Consider the following 19,382-nt stretch of genomic DNA (forward strand, 5'->3'; position numbering starts at 1 on the left):
CGAGATGGCCAGGACTGGAACCTGGGCCTGTGGACTCCTTTTTTTGGGCCGTTTGGTCTGCATTAGGGTTCCCAAGATGCTGGCATGCAGATGCTCACTTCCAGTGTCCTTTGTCCAGTGACACAGGCTGCCCAACACTGGCCGTGCTCCGGAGAGTTTGGGGCTTTCGGGCCATTTCATCGATTTTTCCCAATTGTGGGAGAAAAATGAAGTCTGTGAGCCCCTGTGGGTAGAGGTGAATATTTTCGAAAGAACAATTTCTACTAGTACCCCAAACACGGGGGCGAGTCAAAAGGGCCTGAGTTCGATGCCCAGCTCTCCAGCCATGACTAAGATCTAGTCTGTGGTGGTTTTCAGTTTCCCCATCTGTCAAATGAAGTGGTTGGATTACAATGGATTCTCTACAAGGCTCTTTCCAGGATGGGCATATGGGGAATCTGGAACGTTCTGGGCTGGGCCACCTCTGGATTTGGGATGACCTAGACTCCAGTCCCTCAACAGTGGCCCTAACATGTCATTCCCTCCCTCCCGAGGAGTGCTGACCCTCGTCCATGCCCCACTCAACCTTCTCTCCCTTTCCAAGCCTCCCCCTCCCCCCCCCTCCTCAATTTCCTGATAAGCCATGACCCAGAGCCTTTCTTGCTTTTCTTGAAGAATAGCAAACGGGATCCCAGAGACCATGTGTCAAGCCTCTGGATGTAGGGTGGAGACACTGAGGCCAGAGAAGGGAAGGACTATCCCAGGGGTCACCCTGTGGGTCACCAGGATCACCTCCTCCTACCCAGGGCTATGCTCTTAGGGTCCTTCTGCCAACAAGTACTTTTTTTTCCTATGCACTTAGATTGCATTTCCTGGGGCATCAGAAGTCTTCAAGGAGATTGAAGGAGTTCACCCATGCTGGCCTGTGAGGACCTGGAGGTGGGGACTTCCCCTTCTGCTCCCTTTCAACCCTTTTGATCACAGCCTGGAATCTCAGTTTGTTGCTAAAGTGTCTTTAACACCTTTCTAGCCCTTGTTAATCTCCCTTTACAAGAGCGTGGGGCCTTGGGCTCAGTACCGTCCTTGGGCGGCTGTAAATATTTTGCTGGAGATTTTTTATTGTGGTTAAATATACATTGTTAGAATTTAATAACACTGTTTTATTTTCATTGTATTTATTTTTATGGGACCTTCTATTTATAGTAATGTGATGCTGGTTTTCCATTTATGGGAATGATATAACATTTCTTTGTAAAAACAAGCACATTTAAGTAAAAACAAAAAAACAAAACAAGAGTTGATTTAAAGAAAGCTATTAAGCAAACAGCCTTATCTGGTGCACAGATTCTCATGGAAGCAGGAGAATGGCTGAGGTCTGGGAAACTCTGACTTGGACCTGGACCTATGCTCCCAGCTGGGCGGCTGAGTGGTCCAACTGGCCTGTGCTGCCTTGCCCTGCCGGTGCTCCCCTCCCCTCTTCCGGCTTCTGCCAATCCCCCAGACCCTCCGAAACTCCATCCACTGCTCCTGCTGTCTCTGGCCTCCACCTCCCAGGCCCCAGTACCCTCACTAGGGGCTGAGCCTTTTCCCTCTTTAAATTTATGTGGCGCCTCGCGTCCAAGGAGGCCCACACAGACAGCCTCTTCCAACAGCATTCCATAAACGCAGAGCCTGTGGGGTTTCTCAGAGTAAAGGGTCAGCCTCCCCCAACCCTGTTTTGGCAGCGGAAGGGGTGAACATGGAGGCTGAATCCCTTTAGGGTTTTCTTGTCCCTGTTTTACAGAAATTGCACTATCAGAGATTTTCTTCCCTGGGGTTAAGCACTGCTCAATTGGGGTCCATCTGAAAATTCAGGCAGACCAGGTTTATCTCCCCCCAGTCACACCTCTCTTCTCCGTCAGCCCTTTCTCAACATACCCCAGGTGAACGGTTTGAAAGGATCAGATACCCTCAAAGTCCTCAGATGGGTATATCCTTTTCTGGGAATGTGGGCAAGGACAGGCAGAGATTTCCAGCCCCTGGGGCCTGACATTACCAATCCTCATACCCAAGACTGGAATAGGGTCAAAGCCTATCAGTCACTCACCCTTTAGTGTGAATCAGTTGACCAAGGGGTGCCCTGCAGAGCTCCTGTGTGTGTGACTATCCAGGGCCATCAGACACTCCACGACGGGAAAGCTTGGGGGGGGGACTCAAAAGACAGCCCCCCAGGGAAGAGGGGTGGGCATCCAGAGCCCCACTCATCTGGGGGTAGCCAAGCACTTTCACTTGGGCTCCCCCTTCCATCTGCCTGCTGGCTCAGTTGGTCTGCGGCAGGAGGGGTAGGGAGCTTCTCCACGGAGGAGGTTCAGAGGTTAAGTGTCTCAGTGAAGTCATGTGTCAGGGGCTGGGGAGGGGATGTGTGACTGAGGCCGAGGAACAAAGATGAAAAGATAAGTCCCGAGATTGGAGACACAGCGCCGGCCTCCAGCAATCAAGTCATTTGCATCTGGTCTGGGGTCAGCCCCGCCCCCTCAGCACCCCCGCCAGCGGCCTCTGTTATCCGCAGCCTGCGGAAGCAGCCCTTGGCAGGGTGAATCCCTCCGGCTTTCAACAGGTACTCCCGGGGCAGCAGGAAGCCCAGGAGAAGCAGCGAGGTCCAGATGGACGGTCATCCCCTCCAACCCTGCAGTCGGTTATGGGGCGGGGGGGGCGCTGCGTGAAAGTTTCCCCGGAATGAATACTCCGGGTCTAGCACGCCACTCTCCCACATCCCCAGCGTTATCTCCCGAATTCGGACGAAGCGAGGGCCCGGGAGCAGAGCCGGAAGGCGGGCAGGGGCTGAAGGACCGAGCAGGACAGAGGGTGGGCCCCGGGGCCCCGAAACATGGCCCGGAGGCCGCACCGCAGGAGGATACCGAGGCAGGGAGGAGGAGAGGGGCAGCCCGCCGGAGGAAACGTGTCTTCTCGGCGGCCGCCACGGCAGCGGTGGCGGCGGCGACTGGAGACGGGAGACTGGCGGGGAGGAGGTTTGGGGAGGGGAGGGAGCGCGGGGGAGAGGGAGGGACGGAGCGGTGGCTGGGAGGTGGGGCCGGCGGGCGGGCGGGCGGCTGCAGCTGCCGCCGGCGTCTCGGGGGCTCCAGGCTGCGGGGCGGACGCAGCGCCGAGCGATCCACAGCGGAGCCGCGCGAGGCCGCCAGAGCCCCGGCCCCGAGTCCCGAGCCCCGAGCCCCGAGCCAGCGCTGCCGCCGCCTCGCGCCACCGGGTCCCCGGACACGCCGCCGCCGCCACCGCCAGGAAGGCAGCCGGCGCCGAACAAGTTGCGAGCGCGCCTCTCCGCCTGGGGAAAGTTTCCCCCGCGGCCGTCGGCGGGAGTTGGCGCGGGGTCCGGCTGCTGCTGCTGGAAGGTAGGGGGCTCCGCACCTCCGCGCCCTGCGTGCGCCCCGCTGCTGCACCCCCGGGGATTTGGAGACCCCAGGGGCGCTCCCCCCGGCGACTGTTGGGTACGGTCGGGGATGGGGATAGAATGGGGGAGGGATCCCAGAACGGTCCCGGGGAAGCCCAGAAACCAAGTTCTACTTAAACTGGCCTGGGGAGGGGGCAGGGGAGACGTGCTTGCCCCATCCCCGCCCCAGATCCCTGCCCCGAATCCGCGGGCTAGAGGCTTCCCCCCGGGACAGGTGCGGTCCCAGTCGGCGCTGGGCGCTCTGGGTGGGTGATTGGGGGGCATCGAGAGGATGGCAGGGGGTAGCAGGTGTGGTTAACAAGGTTGGGGGCTCAGCGGGGTCTGTGCCCCGAGGGCGGGGGTGCGGGCCACGCCACTCCGTAGGAGGTCCGATAGAGACGAGGGATTAGGATCGAGGATCCTGCCGGGAAGATTGTTGGGCCCAGCCAGGGCACCGAAGGCGATCCGCCTTTGGGGTCCCAGCAGCGGGGCGGGGCGGGAGGGGCAGGGGCGCCACGCTTTCCTCCCGGGTCCCCCTTATCCCGTACAGGGTGTGCGCGGTTTGGGGAAGCGAAGCGGCGACTCTGTGGGTGCTCGGTGAGGTCCGAGCCTCTCTGGCACGTCCGGATTTACGGGGTATATATAATAGGAGTCCTCTGGGAGGGTTGCTTTGGCTCGCGTGGGCTCGCGCCAGCTTTGGATCCCCGCTAGATTGAGGTGAGCTGGCCCCCGCCAGGGGGAGCCCTTCCCCGGCCCTTTCACCCACAGGAAGGCGAGTCCTGGTTCCTGCGAGACAAATGCACGGAAACCCAGGACTTAGAACCACAGACCCTCCAACAGGCGCGGAGGCCCGCGCGGGGGAACCGGCCGCCCCCGTGGGACGGCGCGGGAGAAGTCCGAGCGTGGAGTTGGGGTACACGGTGTGTGGGAAAGCTTGGTCGTCAGGGGGTGGTTTTTCTAGGGGAGCAGGCGAGGTGTATGGTTGATTAAAATACTCACCCCAGGAAAAAGAACAAGAGAAACTTGACACTAACAGCGAACTGGTGTAGAGAAACGGGATGAGAGGATCAATTTGTTGAGGTTTTTTTGGGGTCTACAGCCCAAACTGCTGAATGCGCCCTTCTTGTAAAAGTTGTACCTTTGTTTCCTGCATGTGGCCAGATGGATGGGCTGGATGACTGTCTTGTGGGCACTTCAGATCTGTCCTGGGTGGGCACAAGTAAGCTGGCAGGCACGGGACCGGGTCATGAAGGGCCCTGTGAGATTTCAGCGGTCCAGGCTGAAGTGGGTTACTCAGCCTGCGACAGGGCCGCTCTGCTCCTGGGTCTGGGTCTACAGTCCACTTTAATCCGGCCATTTCACAGCTGTTGGTAAGACACCTGCGATACGTCCCTTTTTCTGACCTCAGCCCCCCACCTGCGTGCTTGGAGTCTGTGTATCTGTGCGGAGCCCTTGGGGGAAGCAGGATTGCCATTGGCATCTCTGAAGAGTATCAGCTTTGTCCGGTGTGGGCCTGCTGGACATTGAACGTGGACTGAAGGGACTCTTGCCTCCTCTCTTTAATTCCCCCCCTCCTCCCTGCACCCCAAGAGAGGACACATGAGCAAAGAACGGGCGGTGGCCTCATAGTGGCTGTGGGAAGTTTTCTTGAGTCTCTTGGCCAGCAGTGTGTGCTCACTGGACAGCCCTTCCCCCGCCCGCATCCCCAGAGTCCCCTGCAGAGGTCATGGAAATGGGGGGGGGTCCCCGAAAGAGAGTTAGTTGAGGTTCTGGCTTTCTGTAGAGCCCACCGCATGTTTTTGCTGGATGTTACCAAAATGCTGTAGGGCAGAGGTGCCAGAAAGATCGGCATGATTTTTATTTTGAACAGAAGGGGTGGGAGGAGGAGACAGGGGAAGGGTGGGGAGGCCCAATGGATGTCTCCGGGTATGTCTTCAAGACATCATGGGGCCTGAAAACAAAAGGAGTTTGGGGTTGTGTTTTATTTCTCGTGGTTCTTGTTCCTCTGTTGGAAGAAAGCCTCCTGACACAGCCTGGACCCTGGGACAGTGTGATCATGGGGCCCCTGAGGGCCGTGAGCTCCTTCTTTCTGTGGCCCACTCATGACCCACCGCACCTGCCCTGAGGAGAAGAGGGACTTGAGACTTCGCAGGTGTTTGCATTTGGGTAGCTTATCACGTGTGGACCTGGTATAAACTCCAAGATCTCTGATTCAGCAAAATTTCAAGCCTTGGAAATTCAGTCTCCTTATCTTCCCGTCCCTAAATCCATTACAACGCTGGCCCTTGGGACAGCTTTATCCCAACCCGAGGCTGAAATGGCAGTCTACTGGGGCACTTTCTAGAAGCAGAAGTTTGTCTGGAATTGGAGTTAGGATACTTTGGGTCATCTAGGGAGTAGCCCCTCCTTCTTTAAAAAATTCCACGTCAGCCTGGAAAGAGCTACTGAGTTCCTGGATGAGGTTTTAGTGGTGTGAGGGACGGCTGGAACACGGGGTTTGGGGGGGGTGTTGAGACCGGTGGGAAAGGGGTGTGGAGGCAAGGAGTTATGGCAGGGATTTGTGGGAGGTGCCAAGGAGGGGAGGAAACAGCAAGGTTTGGGGGGGCTTGGTGGGGGCTGCTTTGAAATGGACCTTTACTGGATCCCAGGGGGGCTCTGGAACAGTCACTTTCAGCCTTGAACCTGCTTCCCCAGTCTTTAACCTGAAGGCGTTGGCCTGGGAGATCTTGGTGGACTTGCTGCTGAAAGGCAGGAAGGTATAACTTCTTGAGGCAGTAAGCAGCTTTTGCTCTGCCTTGAGTCCAGCGGAAGGCACCTCTCCTGCTGTTTTGCCCCATCCCGCCCCAGCCCTGCACAACATCAGACTGCTGTTTTGGACGGAGAAGTTAATGTCAATAACCGGTGCCTGCTGGGAACCCTAAGTCTGTCTGCAGGCTCACAAGGGTGCCTGTCTCTGGATGCTTGTCTAACCCTCACTCCCTTTTCCTAAGGAGAGCCCGTGTTGGTGGCTGGGCGCCCCTTTGAGGGACCCCTCCTTCCAGAGGGCTGGAAAAATCAGGAACATTTGTTCGTGCTCAGCTGGTACGCGGCAAAGGGAGGGGGCCTTGGAACCAAGCACTTTGGTCCCCCCGGAGCAGATGATCGGTCGATCGAATATTTCTGCAACCTGATGCAATGGAGCAAAGCTGCCAGCTTGGGCTCCTCCTGCTATGCGGGCTGGCACTTTGGACCGGAATCAGCGCTTGGATCCCGGGGCAGGAGCGTGGGTTGGGGGCGGGGGGGGGGGGGGGGGGATGGGTGTGTCTGCCGTAAGGAAACTCTTTTTGAAAAGAGACAGTGAGAGATGATGAGCCCCAGTGTCTGCAGCTGGCGAAGTAGGTCTTTCATGTCCGCGCTGATTATCTTATGGTTCCACCCTTGTCCGTTGTCTTCTCCCAAGACCGCTGCTTTAATTAATAAATCAGACAACTCGGAGATGAGCAGAAGCATGTTCACTGGTTCTGCGCATGTGCGTCTGGACCGAGAGGCAACAGGGTTTGGTGGGGGGAAGGTCCCCAAACTCTGAGAGAAGACACTTGTGTTTGAGCCCTGATTCTCTTGCAGGTGGAGCTGTGTGACCTCAAGGGAGTCACTGGCCCTCGCTGAGCCCGTTTTGCTCTTTCTTCAGCGACAGCGTTTGGATGGTGGTTAGGCTGCCTGGGTTTGAATGTGTGTGAGGGCTGGGAAAAGTCTGCTTTGAGAATGGACCTGAGTTAAAACCTTGTGAATATTCGCCTGATAGCCCCATCCTCGTGGCAGGGAGCCCAGTGTGACGTCACCGAAAATATCCTGGTTTCTGGCACTTGAGGGATGATATTCCCTCCGCTAGTGTTTGCCCATTCTCTCCCTTCCATCCTTTGTTTCCTACCCTGAACCACAGTATGAAGACCGTATGTGCGGATAATGAGTTTAAGCTGATAAACAACTCCCAGATTCACCCAAATAAAAGGCCGTCTTGCTAGAAGACGCTTGCAACTTTAAAACAAATAATCTGGCTTCTCTGCTCTGTTGCGTTATGTCTGGCCGGCCCTGCTCACCCCCTTTGTCCCCTGCCCCTTGTTCTGCTGCAGACACAAAGGCTAGACCAGGGGTGTGTTCTGGGCTTTACGGGCTGCCTTGCCTGGGGCAGCCTCCTCCTGCTGCCCCCTTGCCTCACCCCCCTGGCAAGGTTGGTGCTCGGAGCTATGGTGGGGGTGATCTTCGTGGTGGCTCACGTTGTGGGCATGCTGACCATCAACCAGCAGCTAGACCAGACTCCATCCCATCTGCACCCGCAAGGCTGGTTTAGATCTTGTCCCCATTTGGCAGATGTTAAAGTAAGGCTCTGAAAAAAATCAAGTGAGAAGTGGTAGTACCAGGATTTGAAACTAGGCCGATCTGTTGGCCCATCCAGGGCTCTAAACCCCTCTGTGATATTTCCTCCTTGCGTACAGCCGCAGACAGAACCTCCTGTGAGCCCCAAAGCCCCAGGAACGTGAGCTTTGAGATCCCATCAGGCCCTCCTCGCTGCTTCTGCTTGGCTTCTGGGCTCAGAGCCTTCTGTGGTTCCCTCTTTTCTCTGTCCATTTCTCAGCTTTCCGGGAAGTCAGTGACCTAACTGAGCAACAACGGGGTGTTCCTGGAATAGGATGCGTGTTGGAGTCACAGTGGTGAATTTGAACCCTGTTTCTGCCCCTGACTGGCTTTATGGCCTTGGTTTCCTTACCTGAGAAAAGCAGCAGAGCAACAGTCATAGCAATAAAACCATTCAGCTAAATCAGCCGCCGCCGCAGAGGACTCCAGCTCTCCGCGACTTAACATTGCAGGTGTAATTCCTGCCCGCGTGGCTTGTCTGGGGCAGGTCTCTGCTCCACACAGTTACTCAGGGACTCAGGAGGATGGTGATTCCACCATCTTGGTAGTGACACCTTCTGGAATATGTGGCATCGAAGTTACTGCCGAAGGGCAGAGAGAGGTGGGGGAGGCCCTTGGATGCCCAGCTGCCCCAGCCAGAAGGTGACCCTCATCATACCAGCTCCAGTGCTTGGGTCAGATCCGTCACGTGGTTCCCCAGCCAGCTGCAAGGGATGCTGGGAATGCCAGAACATGCGTGGAGATTTGCTGAGCGCTAACTCTTCAGTTATACTTTCCAATAGAGCACTTTAAGGATGAATTGAGATGATGCATTTAAAGCTTCCCGAGTAAACCTGGTATGTTGTCCACGCGTAAAACATGGACGCTTCTGTTTTCTAAGAATCCGTGGTATGCGTTGTTCTTTGTAGATTTCAGGCTGTGTACAGGGAGGGGATCACAGGGGAGATGGTAAAGTGCCCATAACACCCTGGAAGGAGGTGGCACGCAGAGGCGCTAAGGGACTTGCAAGTGAGTGTGCAGCAAGGACACTAAGCTGGGCCTTGACCTTCATTCAGCCTAGTGCTCCCGTGGCCTCCTTTGGCTTACTGAAATTTACTGTCCTGCGAACTTCTGGGGTCTTCCAAACCCTACCTCCTATAGCTGCTCCTCCCATATGCTAACAGCGTCGCGGGAGACTGCAGGCACTATCTGGATGCTGAGGGAGAAGGGTGGGGGGTGAGGTGAGGGAATCCTAGTTGTAGGTATTCACAGTCAAAGCCAAGGGCATTCGGTGCCCCCACACACTGCTTTGGGAGTTACTTTGCAGTTCTTAAGCTTTGGAGCCCCGCCCCCACACCCCCCCACTGGCCATCACCTACAGAGTTACCTGTGGTTCCTGTCCCACCTGTGCAGCCCCGCCTCGGTGGCCCTTTTGCTCCTTTGTGGGATTGTGCAGAGAATGAGAGGGACCCTCCAGCCCAGATTTTCTGCCGGCAGGAAGACAGTCAGACCCAGATTGGGATCCTGACCCATCAGTTAGTGCTCATTCATTCTCCTGGGACTCAGTTTTCTTGTCTGCAAAATGGGGAGTATATGGGAAGCCATAAGGCTAATCTGGCCCGGGTGCGTAGTTGGTATCAACATGTTTGTGTATCTCTTATCTGCCACCTGAGTAGGAAGGAAGGGATGCCTTGTAAAGGATCAGCACCCAGGAGAGGCTAGAAGTGGGCCCAGCACCTTGGCCTGTAACTTGCAGATGGGAGGTGATGCCCACCCCCCCCAACTGCCCGTGGTCTCAGCCTCTGCTCTCCTGTTGAACTAACATGCCTTTCATTGGCAATGGGAGAAGAACTTGAAGCTCTGGCCTTTGGATGTGGGCCCCATCTTTTGGAGTCTAAATACCCTGCGGGGGAGGGGTCTGGGGTACGGCTGGGCACCCCCTCCCACTTTGCTGCCTTCCTGGCTGGGCCAGATGACAGCACTCTCCCTGGCAGTGTTGCTCTCTCTGGACCTGCGCTTTGGTCTCCTGGGGGAGGGGCACCCCCCCACCACCACCTGGTGCCTCACATTTCCAGGCCTCTGCCAGCAGAGCAGGCCCGGGCACTCCTCTACTGTGGGTTTGAGCCCATAGGGGAAGGATGTACTTTCCCAGCCCAACCATAAACACCTTCCAGAATAATGGGGATTAAGTGTTCCCCTCAAAGGAATAGCCAATGGGTTGGACACTGGCGTGGAAGTGTCTTTGGTTAGGGAGACAGTGGTTCCTCAAGACCGGATTTTGAGGGCACCACCACTCCCCGGGCATGGTGGACACTTGCACTTGGGGGCTGAGGAGAGTGGCCTTCTGCCGGAGCTGCCGCCAAGATGCTAAGGAGGCTAGCTGCCTCCTGCTTCTCAGAGAAGCGCATGCGGGCCACGGAAGCCTGGCAGTGGGTGTCGCGGGATCCCTCAAACACACCTCATTCACTCCTGCCACCAGACCTCACTTCGGCCGCCTCTGCCACATGAAACACTTGGAGTGGGGCCTTGGAGTAGCTCGAGGGCCCTAAGAGGTGGCTGGTTTCCTAGGGCTGCCGTGACAAGCGACCATGGTGGGACATGGAAGCCACAGACAATTCTCTGCTCCCAGTTCAGGAGGCTAAAAGCCCTGAGTTAGGGTATTCGCAGGGCTCTAGGAGATGGTCCCTCTTTGTTCCTCCTTAGTTCTGGTGACTGTTGGCAATCCTTGGTGTCCCTTGGCTAATGGACAGGACCTGGTGCCTGTTCCCATCATCCACGCTGTCTTCCCCTGAGTCTGTCTTTGCTCTCCCTATGGGGACACCAGTTCTACTGGATTAGGGCCTTAGGGCCTCATCCTAACTGATTACATCTGGAAAGACCCCATTTCTGAATAGGGATACATTCGCAGGTCCCGGGGGTTAGGACTTCCACATATCTTTTGGGGGTCCACCATCCAACCCGTAACAAGTGGGTACTAGGATTGCCCCATTTTACTCCCAGAAAGTCAAAGAATGGGCCCAAGTTCCTGCAGCTAAACCACTGGCAAGTGATCGGTAAATCGGTCTCGGTACATTTCAGTTTTCTGAGCAGTAAGGAGGGGATTTACAGCCACCTCCTGGTGCAGCGAGGCGCAGAGAGGAGGTAAATGTTTGCATTCAAGCACACTGGGTCCGCAGCGAAGCACCTGCCAGATGCTGCTGTCGGGACAGGCAGGGTGTCCTGTCTGGACTCAAGGAGCAGGGACGTATGTGAATTGTGACCAGTTACAAGTAGCATGTTTTCTAGAAATAACAATTTGAAATGACTGAATGGAAGGCGCCAGTGATGTTCTTCCAGCCCAACTTTCTGGAGTCGTCTTCTTTTCCATGTTCTCCTACGTTAAGAATAGCCCGTTGAGGGCGCCTGGGTGGCTCAGTGGGTTAAAGCCTCTGTCTTTGGCTCAGGTCATGATCCCAGGGTCCTGGGATCGAGGCCCGCATCGGGTTCTCTGCTCAGCGGGGAGCCTGCTTCCCTTCCTCTCTCTCTGCCTGCCTCTCTGCCTCCTTGTGATCTCTGTCTGTCAAATAAATAAATCTTTAAAAAAAAAAAAAAAAGAATAGCCCCTTGAGACAAATTGTCCCTGCTTTACTCTTTATCCCGGACTCTGTTTCGTGCCAGAAGTCGCTGTGACTTTTGCAGGTTGGGCTTTTCTCCCCAGGGCCAACGTCTGGGTCTCTCTGCTTGAGGAGGGAGCTTAGGGGGCCTGAGCAGACAGCTCTGGGCTTCAGAGCCCACCCCAGGGGAGCCCCAGAGGGTTTAGGGGTTCAGCTGATGCCGTTGAGGGTTGAGATGAAGGCATGAGGAGGCAACACGTGATCAAAGGTTCAAAGGTTGGGAGTTCAGCTTCCGAGCATAAGGGCCTCAGTTCAAATTCTGATTTAGTCCCATACCATGGCCTTTGTTTGGCCTTTGACAATTACTGAACTTTTCTGTGCTACCATTTCACTTCCCAGAGTTTTACGAAGATAGGATTACAATGCACAAATACGTCTCTGAGGATTGAGTGGGACCTTTCAAGGATTCAGTGAATGCCAGAATTAGTCTAGGTATTTTATTGTCTGCTTCCATCAACGGAACAAAGGTGGGGAAACCCCACGGGGTGTAGCTTGGCACCTGGGGTTGAATCGATGCTCAATAGGTAGGTGCTGAATGAATGAGTGAATGGGTGAACTCCTCGTTCTAACATCTTCGCAATCACATCCCTCTTGCTGTGCACTGAGGCCTCTAGCCATAAGCCCCTTGTATGTGGGGCACCGAGATACCATGGAACAAACAAGTAGGGATCCCTGGGTGCTATGGAAAAGTCGGGAAAGGCACTTACATCCGGTAGTAAGAGCAGCATAGGTCTGCTCGTGGATTCAAGCGAAGGTTGAAGCTTGGAGAAGGGGAGATGGGAAGACACTGGGGAAGGGGAGCCTGGATGGTTGTGGTCACCCCGGAAGGCAGGCCGTTTGGAGGCCTGGTGGGAAGAGCCACATTGACGGTATCCAGTGTTCCCATGGCAAGCAGAGACACACCCCCACCCCGGACCAGTTTTTTTTTTTTTTTTTTTTTTAAGTAAACTCTTCCTCCAACACCGGGCTTGAACTTACAACCTTGACCCCAAGATCAGGAGTCAAACCTTCTACCGACTGAGCAGGCCAGGTGCCCCTCCTCCAGGATTTTTACCTAACAGGTGCACCTCACTCGAGGCAGCCCAGATCTGTGAAAATGCCAGCTGGGCCAGGGGACCCCCATTCAATTTCCAGACGGATTAGCTCTCGGATTCCCATTGCTCCCTCCTGCCTTAAAAATAAAACTCAATTTACGGAAGCTCGACTTCCACACTTTGTTAGGAAAAACATCTGTCGTGCAATGTGATCGCGCTGGCTGTCTTGCCTGCGACCCTTCTGTGGATTCTCGATTGTGTTCAAAGGCTTTCCCACAGCCCCTGCCCCCTCCCATCCCAAGCGGGCCTCTCTCCTCCAGCCCACCTGCCACCTTGCTTCCTTCTGTCCCCCCAACTAGCAGCATGGCCCCTCCTCATGGCACTGCCCCCTCCCTGCAATACTTTTTCCTCCCTCTTTAGCTATGAGAGTCCTCTCATCCTTTGGTCCTCAGCCCCTGCATCACCTCCTCCAGAAAGCCTTCCTGGACTCCTGCGTAGGCCAAATTATCTTCCTGGTGGCTCAGATTGCACCCTTGTTGACTTTGTCACTGTCATTCTTTAATGTCTGCCTCCCTCACTGTAATGCAGGTCCCCAGGACAGGGATTCCCTCCCCCCGACCCCCGAGCCATTGCTCAATGCTGCATCCCAGGCTGGGCGCATGGGCATGGGTAGCTGGTGACTCTGTTCAATTTCTCCCCTGCAGGCCGGTCTCTTCCGAGTTGTTTGGGGGAATGAGCACAGCTAACAGGCATTGATCTCTTGGAGTGTGCCAGGCGCTCACGGGTCTGAGCTCATCCAATAGAATCCAGGTTTTCACTCCCAGCTCTGCTCCTTCCTAACTCCACAGCCTCGGGCAAATTGCTCGGCCCCTCTGTGCCTTATCTTCACACCCATAAAATTGGACTAAAAATAACACCTCATTTATTGAGCTGTTGTGAGGATTAATTCAATTGATTCATGTTAAATTTATTTTCTCAGTCTGGGAGGCTAGAAGCTCATGACCAAGGTGTCAGTTGGTTTGGTTAGTTCTGAGGTCTCTCTCCTTGGCCTGCCGAGGGCCGCCTTCCTGTGTCCTCACGTGGCCTTTCTTCTGTGCGTGGGCCTCCGCTCTGCTTCCTGGGTGTCCAGATCTCATCTAATAAGGGCTCTAGTCAAATTGGATTAAGACACACCCCACTAGTCTCACCATTCACTTCATTACCATTTGAAAGACCCTGTCTCCAAATACAATCACGTTCTGGGGTGCTGGGGGTTAGGGCTTCAACATGAATTTTGGGGGAATGCATTTTAGCCCATGACACCTTCTAACTCAGTATTATGATTGCACTCGTTTTATGGCTGAGGAAACTGGGGCACAGAGAGGTTAGGTCACTATCCCAAGGTCACATAGCCGGTGAGCAGAGGTGTAGAAATGCACAGCCAAGAGGTCCCAGCCTCCAGCACACGGTCAAGCATTAGATGGTCTGTTCGTGGCTGTGCTCCTCTGGGGGGGATACCAGGGGTCTCGCCTCCTGGAACCAGCCTGTGTCTCAGCCAGAACAGGGAGGATATCAGGATCCACGGGTCTCAGAGATCTCTTGCTTGGCCCTTTGTGCCTTGCGGCCCTTAATCCCTTGTTCTACAGCTGCTACCAAACCTATGTGGGAGTGGGGACCTGACCTCCTGTTCCCAGGCTAAGAGAGAGGCAAGGCCATGAAGGGCCAGGAAGGGAGGGGTTACCGATTCCGAGGTTTGCTCCTTCTCCCTAGTTCATTGATCCGATTTTCCAGGAGCTCTCGAAAGCTCTTTGAAGATAGTCATGTTTTACTGGTGAAAGATGGGGGAATCATCATAGTCAACGTAATAAGAGATTAACAGCTGGAACAAGGGTATATTCCATGGAAATGAACTCTCAGTCCTAACCTAGGCTCCTCACCTGGAGACCACTAGGTCACTAGCCTCTTGCTTCTCTGGAATTGTTTGCAGGGTAAATGGGTGCGTGTGTGTGTGTGTGTGTGTGTGTGTGTGGGCACAGCACCCTCCATGGCCTGTCCCCAGGGGCGCACTGTCCCTGTTGCTCTGTCCCCTGGCTGCCTTAGCACTTGTCCTTCTGCCTTGTCTTAGCTGGGGGGGCTCTCCATGCAGACCCCGAGCAAAGATTTGGTTGCAAATTGTTTATGTATGAGTTGGCCCTGGAGAGGTGAGCGGCCAGGGAGGGGAGGAGAGTCAGTAAGAGATGTGCTGGGTAGCCCACTGCTGGGGGCAACTGGGGACCCTCCCGGTGAGAGTCCTCTCGCCCCGCCTTCCTGATGCCCCACCTGTGGACACTCTGTGGGGATCACCTGTGGTGTTGTGGCCAGCTGGGTCCATGGCCATCTTCCCTCCTGAAGAGTTGCTTGGCCCTCTCTGGCCTCTTCCTGTCCCTCCCCCACTGGGTCTGCACAGATGTCACCATGATGCTTTCATCTCAAGGGGTCCGGGAGCCCAGGCTGGGATCTGTGGGAGAGCCCTGGGCCCTGCGGATGGGCTCTGTGGGCGGGAGGCCAGCAGGTCATGACATAGGGTGATTTCCACCTTCCCCGAGGGTTGGATGGCAGATCAAAGGGCTTTTTGTTGTTGTTTTATTTTCTTTTCCAGCGGCTTCTTGCTGGGCAAAAGGGGCTGAGGAGCCAAGGCAAACAGAGCGATCTCTGAAGCCATTGCCTGCTTGCTTGCTCTTGGAGAGGCTGGATGAGCTAGAGGTCCCCCAGCAGAGGGGCTGGAGCTGGGGCGACAGGTGGGAGCTGCCCAGGCCGCTATCCCCCTCGTGCGTGACCCAGAGACCAGATGGGGACCCTGGAGGTTGATGCTGAGCCTAATGCATCTCAGGAGACCTTGGAATGTGGTATTGCCATGGAAGTGGGATGCAGGGTGGGGGCACCAGGAGCGCTGGACTGAAGCCCAAACTGCCCCCACCACCCCGGTGAAACATCATTATCTCCTCTGTCCCCCCGCTGAAGAGACCGCGAGAGCACTGGACTGAAAGTCCAGAATCAGAGCCTGGGGTCTAGTCCTAACTTTTGCTCAAACCAGCTCTCTGTCCCACCGTGGTGGACTTCTGACATCTCCAGCCACATACTGGGGATGGGGGGGGGGGGGTGAGTGGTGCTTTTTCCTGGGTCTTCTTCCTCCGACTCGACAGTCTCCTCTGAGTCTCCAGCGGGGAATATGACCAAAAAGCCTCGAATCCCCTGGAGAAAAGCACTCAGGAAGCTGAGGCGTGGTTGTTGATGGAAGTGGGGTGTTGTTTAAATAAATTAAGAGCGCAAGAGGAAAATCCATCAGCATTATTTTCAGTAGCTGGGATGATATGCATAACATTTCCTTCCTTTCATTTGATAATTTTTCCTTCTCAGAGTAGTTTGAAGAAAGAAAGTGTCTGATGCTTGGCTACACAATGAGCTCAAATAAAAATATTCTTTTTAAAAAGCGGTTACTATGTAATTGAATTTAAATAATGGGCAATTTTTGTTTCTAAGTAGCCGCACGGCTCACAAAGTTCTGCTCAAACCTGTCTGAGAGGTGCATGGGTGTGCAGAGAGAGAAAGACAGCACCGATAGAATATTTTTGGCCAAACAATAACAATGCTAATAACATATTTAAAGTGTGTGCCTGAGTTCACGCACGTCTGCTGGATCGAAATGTACGGGATTAAAATTAACCACTCTTCTCGGAAGGAAGAGTTCCAAGGGCAGCCGTGGCATCCACGTGACCTTTGAATGGGGCTGTCTGTGAGTGAGTGAGTGGGAATTCTGGCTCCTGGGTCCCCTGGAGCTGAGTTCAAATTCTGGCTCTCAGCCACTGCGTGATGGTTGGCTAGTTTTTTGTCCTAACTGAGCGTCTTGTGTTCTCATCTGAAAAAAGGCCAGGACACAGGCCCAATCAAGTGTCTCATCTGGAGCTGGGTGTGGGGCGACCTGCCACCTGGGCCCTCTTCCCTGCCCTTTTCCCTCTGGGAGCACAGCAGAATTTTTCTGGGTTACACACCAGACGCATAGACGTGATCCCATACGATGCCCAGCCCATCCCACTGGGGGGAGATTTTTAATCCCCATTTCGTGGGAAGGGAAGCCCAAGATGATGAGGTTATGGAATTCCAGAGATGGCCCAGTCGGTGGAGGGGGCTACGAGGAATGGGAGGATTTGTCTGAACCATCCCACAAGGCTGGCCCTTCCCATCCCAAGGGGAGTGTTGCTCTGAGGTCTGTGGAATGTGAAAGGGCTCCCAGTGCAGCTTGGGGTAGGCGTGCATTCCTTCCTTCTTTCCTTTCTTGTGTGTCCACTAGACTTTTCCTGAAGATTGGAGGTTGAGGGTAGCCAGCCACCCAGGCAGGACTGCACAACTCAGTCTCATCTAGGTCTTTTTAACGTCCCGATCTGTAGCCACCACGAGGACTTCTCTGGCCTGGGCTGGGCCCTCCCAAGCTCCTCCCCAGGCTCAGGCCCCCTCTGTCCCTCCTTCTGGGGATACTCGGTTTCTCCTAACTCTTGGTCACACATGGAGGACCCCCTGCCCCTCGTGTGGGTGACTCAGGTGTGGTCGCCCCACCACCAGAGAGCGGAGGAGGAGACAGCCTCTCCCAGAGCCAGCTCGCCTCCTTTCCTGCCAACCCTCTCCAAGGCCCTGACCCTCCTGAGGCTGCCTAATTCCCAGGCACTGACCTAGACCTTGGTCCATGGACCATCCTTAGAAGACATTGCTCTTAGAGCGCTCCTTGTGTGGAGGGGCAGGCCATCTTCTTAGCTTACGTCTGTCTTCTTGTCCCTCTTGTCGGTTAACAGGAAGCTGTGAACAGAAGGGCTCTTCCCCTCCCCTCGCCTGACCCAGAGAATTCAGGACCCCTTATGTGTGTGCATATGCATGCACACACATGTAACACGTATGTGCATACGTGTGTGTACTTTTGTGTGTTCTGTAGGACCTGTGCCTTATGGCCTCACCAAGGGCTGAATGACTGACTATACCTTTGGGATGAGAAGAAAGAGGATTGGGCCAAGGCCTGTCCCAGCCAGTTCGGTGGGTAGCGGGAAGAGAGCCGCGTGGAGCGGTGGTCAGAGCTGGGGGCCTGGGGGGCAGCCCTCCTGGGTGGCTTCTGGCCCTGCCACTTTCTGGTTTCTTCCTTTCCCTTCCATGGAACCTGGCCCCCAGCGGTGAGGCGGGTGGACGGCTGAAGGAAGGGAGTGGACACGCAGTGCTGAGCGGAGTACAGGAGAGGCTGCCCAGGGCCAGGCCCACCGCCAGCAGCCAGACCTCAGGAGTTTGGGGAGCCGCGAACTAGACCTCTAAGAGAGGTGTGTGCCGGAGCTGGCAAGTGTCCCCGCCCTTCAGCCATTTCTGGAGGCCTGCCTGGGGTGGTGGACGTGGATGGTGGCTGGGGGTTCAGGGGGCCTGCCTCTGCCCCCTCCCGCCCCCTGAAGGCCCAAAGTTCCATAAAAGAGAAAGACTGGAGGTGAAGACAAAGCAGTTCCCAAGGGAGGAAGTACTGCTGGACGCAGTTTCAGACACACGTTCCTGAAAATGGCCTCAGAAGGCGGATTTGCGGATGTTAAGGAACTTTTGGTATTTTTGAACCTCCCCCCATCCCCCACCCCCTGTTTTTTTTTGCGTTGTAGCCTGAGGGAAGGGCGAGGAGCAAGAAGGAGCCCTGTGGCCTGGTGGAGGGGGGAACATGAGGTTGCTTGATTTTCATGTGCAGCGAGAGGCCCTGTGAGTTTCTGTGCAAATGTTAATAAAGACGGATCGCAGTCAGACAGCTGGGGGCCTCCTGGGTGGCTGGAAACACGGCCACGTGGCCGCCCCGCCCTGGGCTTGTGTACATTATCGCTTCAGAAAAGGGCAGTTCTCTGCTCTCAGATCACCACTCTCTGCTGCATTGGGGAAAGTCTCTTTCTTACAGCCCAGGGATCAGCAAGAGAACTTGCCCGGCCTGCTCTTGGCTGGGGCCCTTGTCTGTGTGCTGAGGTCTCTGCCCACAGCCCGCCTGGGCGGTGTCCCCACTGTTTACTGCTTAGCAGGGAAGAAGGGAAACAGATGTGATTGGTTGGAGCTGAAAGAAGTTACCATCCTGTGTCTGCTTTTTCTGGTGGTTCCTCATTGGTTATGAAAGGCCCACTGCAGTAGAACCTCAGATTAGAAATGGGGAGGTGGTGCAAATTCTAGCGTTGATGCAGTCTCACTGTGTGATCTTGGGCAAGGCGCCGGCCCTCTCTGGGCTTGTTTGCCACCTATAAAACCCAGGGGGCAGAACCCAAAACCAACCAAGCAAAAACACCTCAGTGCAGAGACAAATTATTTTCACAGCTACCTGAGCAGTGTGGGTGTCGGGGGGATCATATTCAAATAAACCAAAGAATGAGGCCAGGCTTGGGTTTGGTCCTCTTTTTCTATAATCATCCTAAGTGTAAGAAGGCTGAGCCACTTAGAGTAGCAAGGGTTTCCTGGGCCGATACTGAATAGCAGGAGTGGCGTGTTATGGTCCCTGATGACGAATGATTTTTATCCCAAATGTCAGTTCTGGTTGATTGGTAGGACCTGCTTGAGTCTAGCAGAAGGGTTGGGCTGGATGCTTGTTGTGATGGGAGGAGAGTGGAGAGCTAGCGCGCAGGGGAGATCTGGGGAGCCCTGGGGTGCTGGATAGAGCCTTTAGGAATTGGGGAACCTAGGTGCTTTGCTGTCACGGGGTTGATTGCTGTATGACCTAAGGCAATGGTTCACCATTGAGCTAGATTTCATGTACATGAAGAGGCTGCTCGTGACTTTAATGTAATTTCATCTCGATGGAGGAGCACTCAGTGAAGGACAGGCTCATTTCACTCATCAGTATAGGGGAGAAGTAGAATTTTCCCCCTACTATTAACATTAATTTGTGACAGGACAGCATGCTCTCAAGGAAGATGGTCT

The 19,382-nt window shown here is 55.0% G+C and overlaps 1 protein-coding gene across 5 annotated transcripts in view; it reads left to right on the forward strand.

The window, feature by feature from the left end:
• Nucleotides 1-3,067: 3,067 nt before the first annotated feature.
• The window catches only part of LOC132008465 (tetraspanin-18), a 178,025-nt gene continuing 161,710 nt past the window's right edge, over nucleotides 3,068-19,382 (forward strand). For 3 of the 5 annotated variants that reach the window (XM_059387113.1, XM_059387118.1, XM_059387116.1), the window contains exon 1: nucleotides 3,068-3,365. The gene's annotated coding sequence lies outside the window, so the exon portion shown is untranslated. The other 2 variants (XM_059387114.1, XM_059387115.1) reach the window with 2 other exon arrangements.

The sequence above is a fragment of the Mustela nigripes genome, unplaced genomic scaffold (genome assembly GCF_022355385.1).
Source record: "Mustela nigripes isolate SB6536 unplaced genomic scaffold, MUSNIG.SB6536 HiC_scaffold_148, whole genome shotgun sequence".
NCBI classification, from domain to species: domain Eukaryota; kingdom Metazoa; phylum Chordata; class Mammalia; order Carnivora; family Mustelidae; genus Mustela; species Mustela nigripes.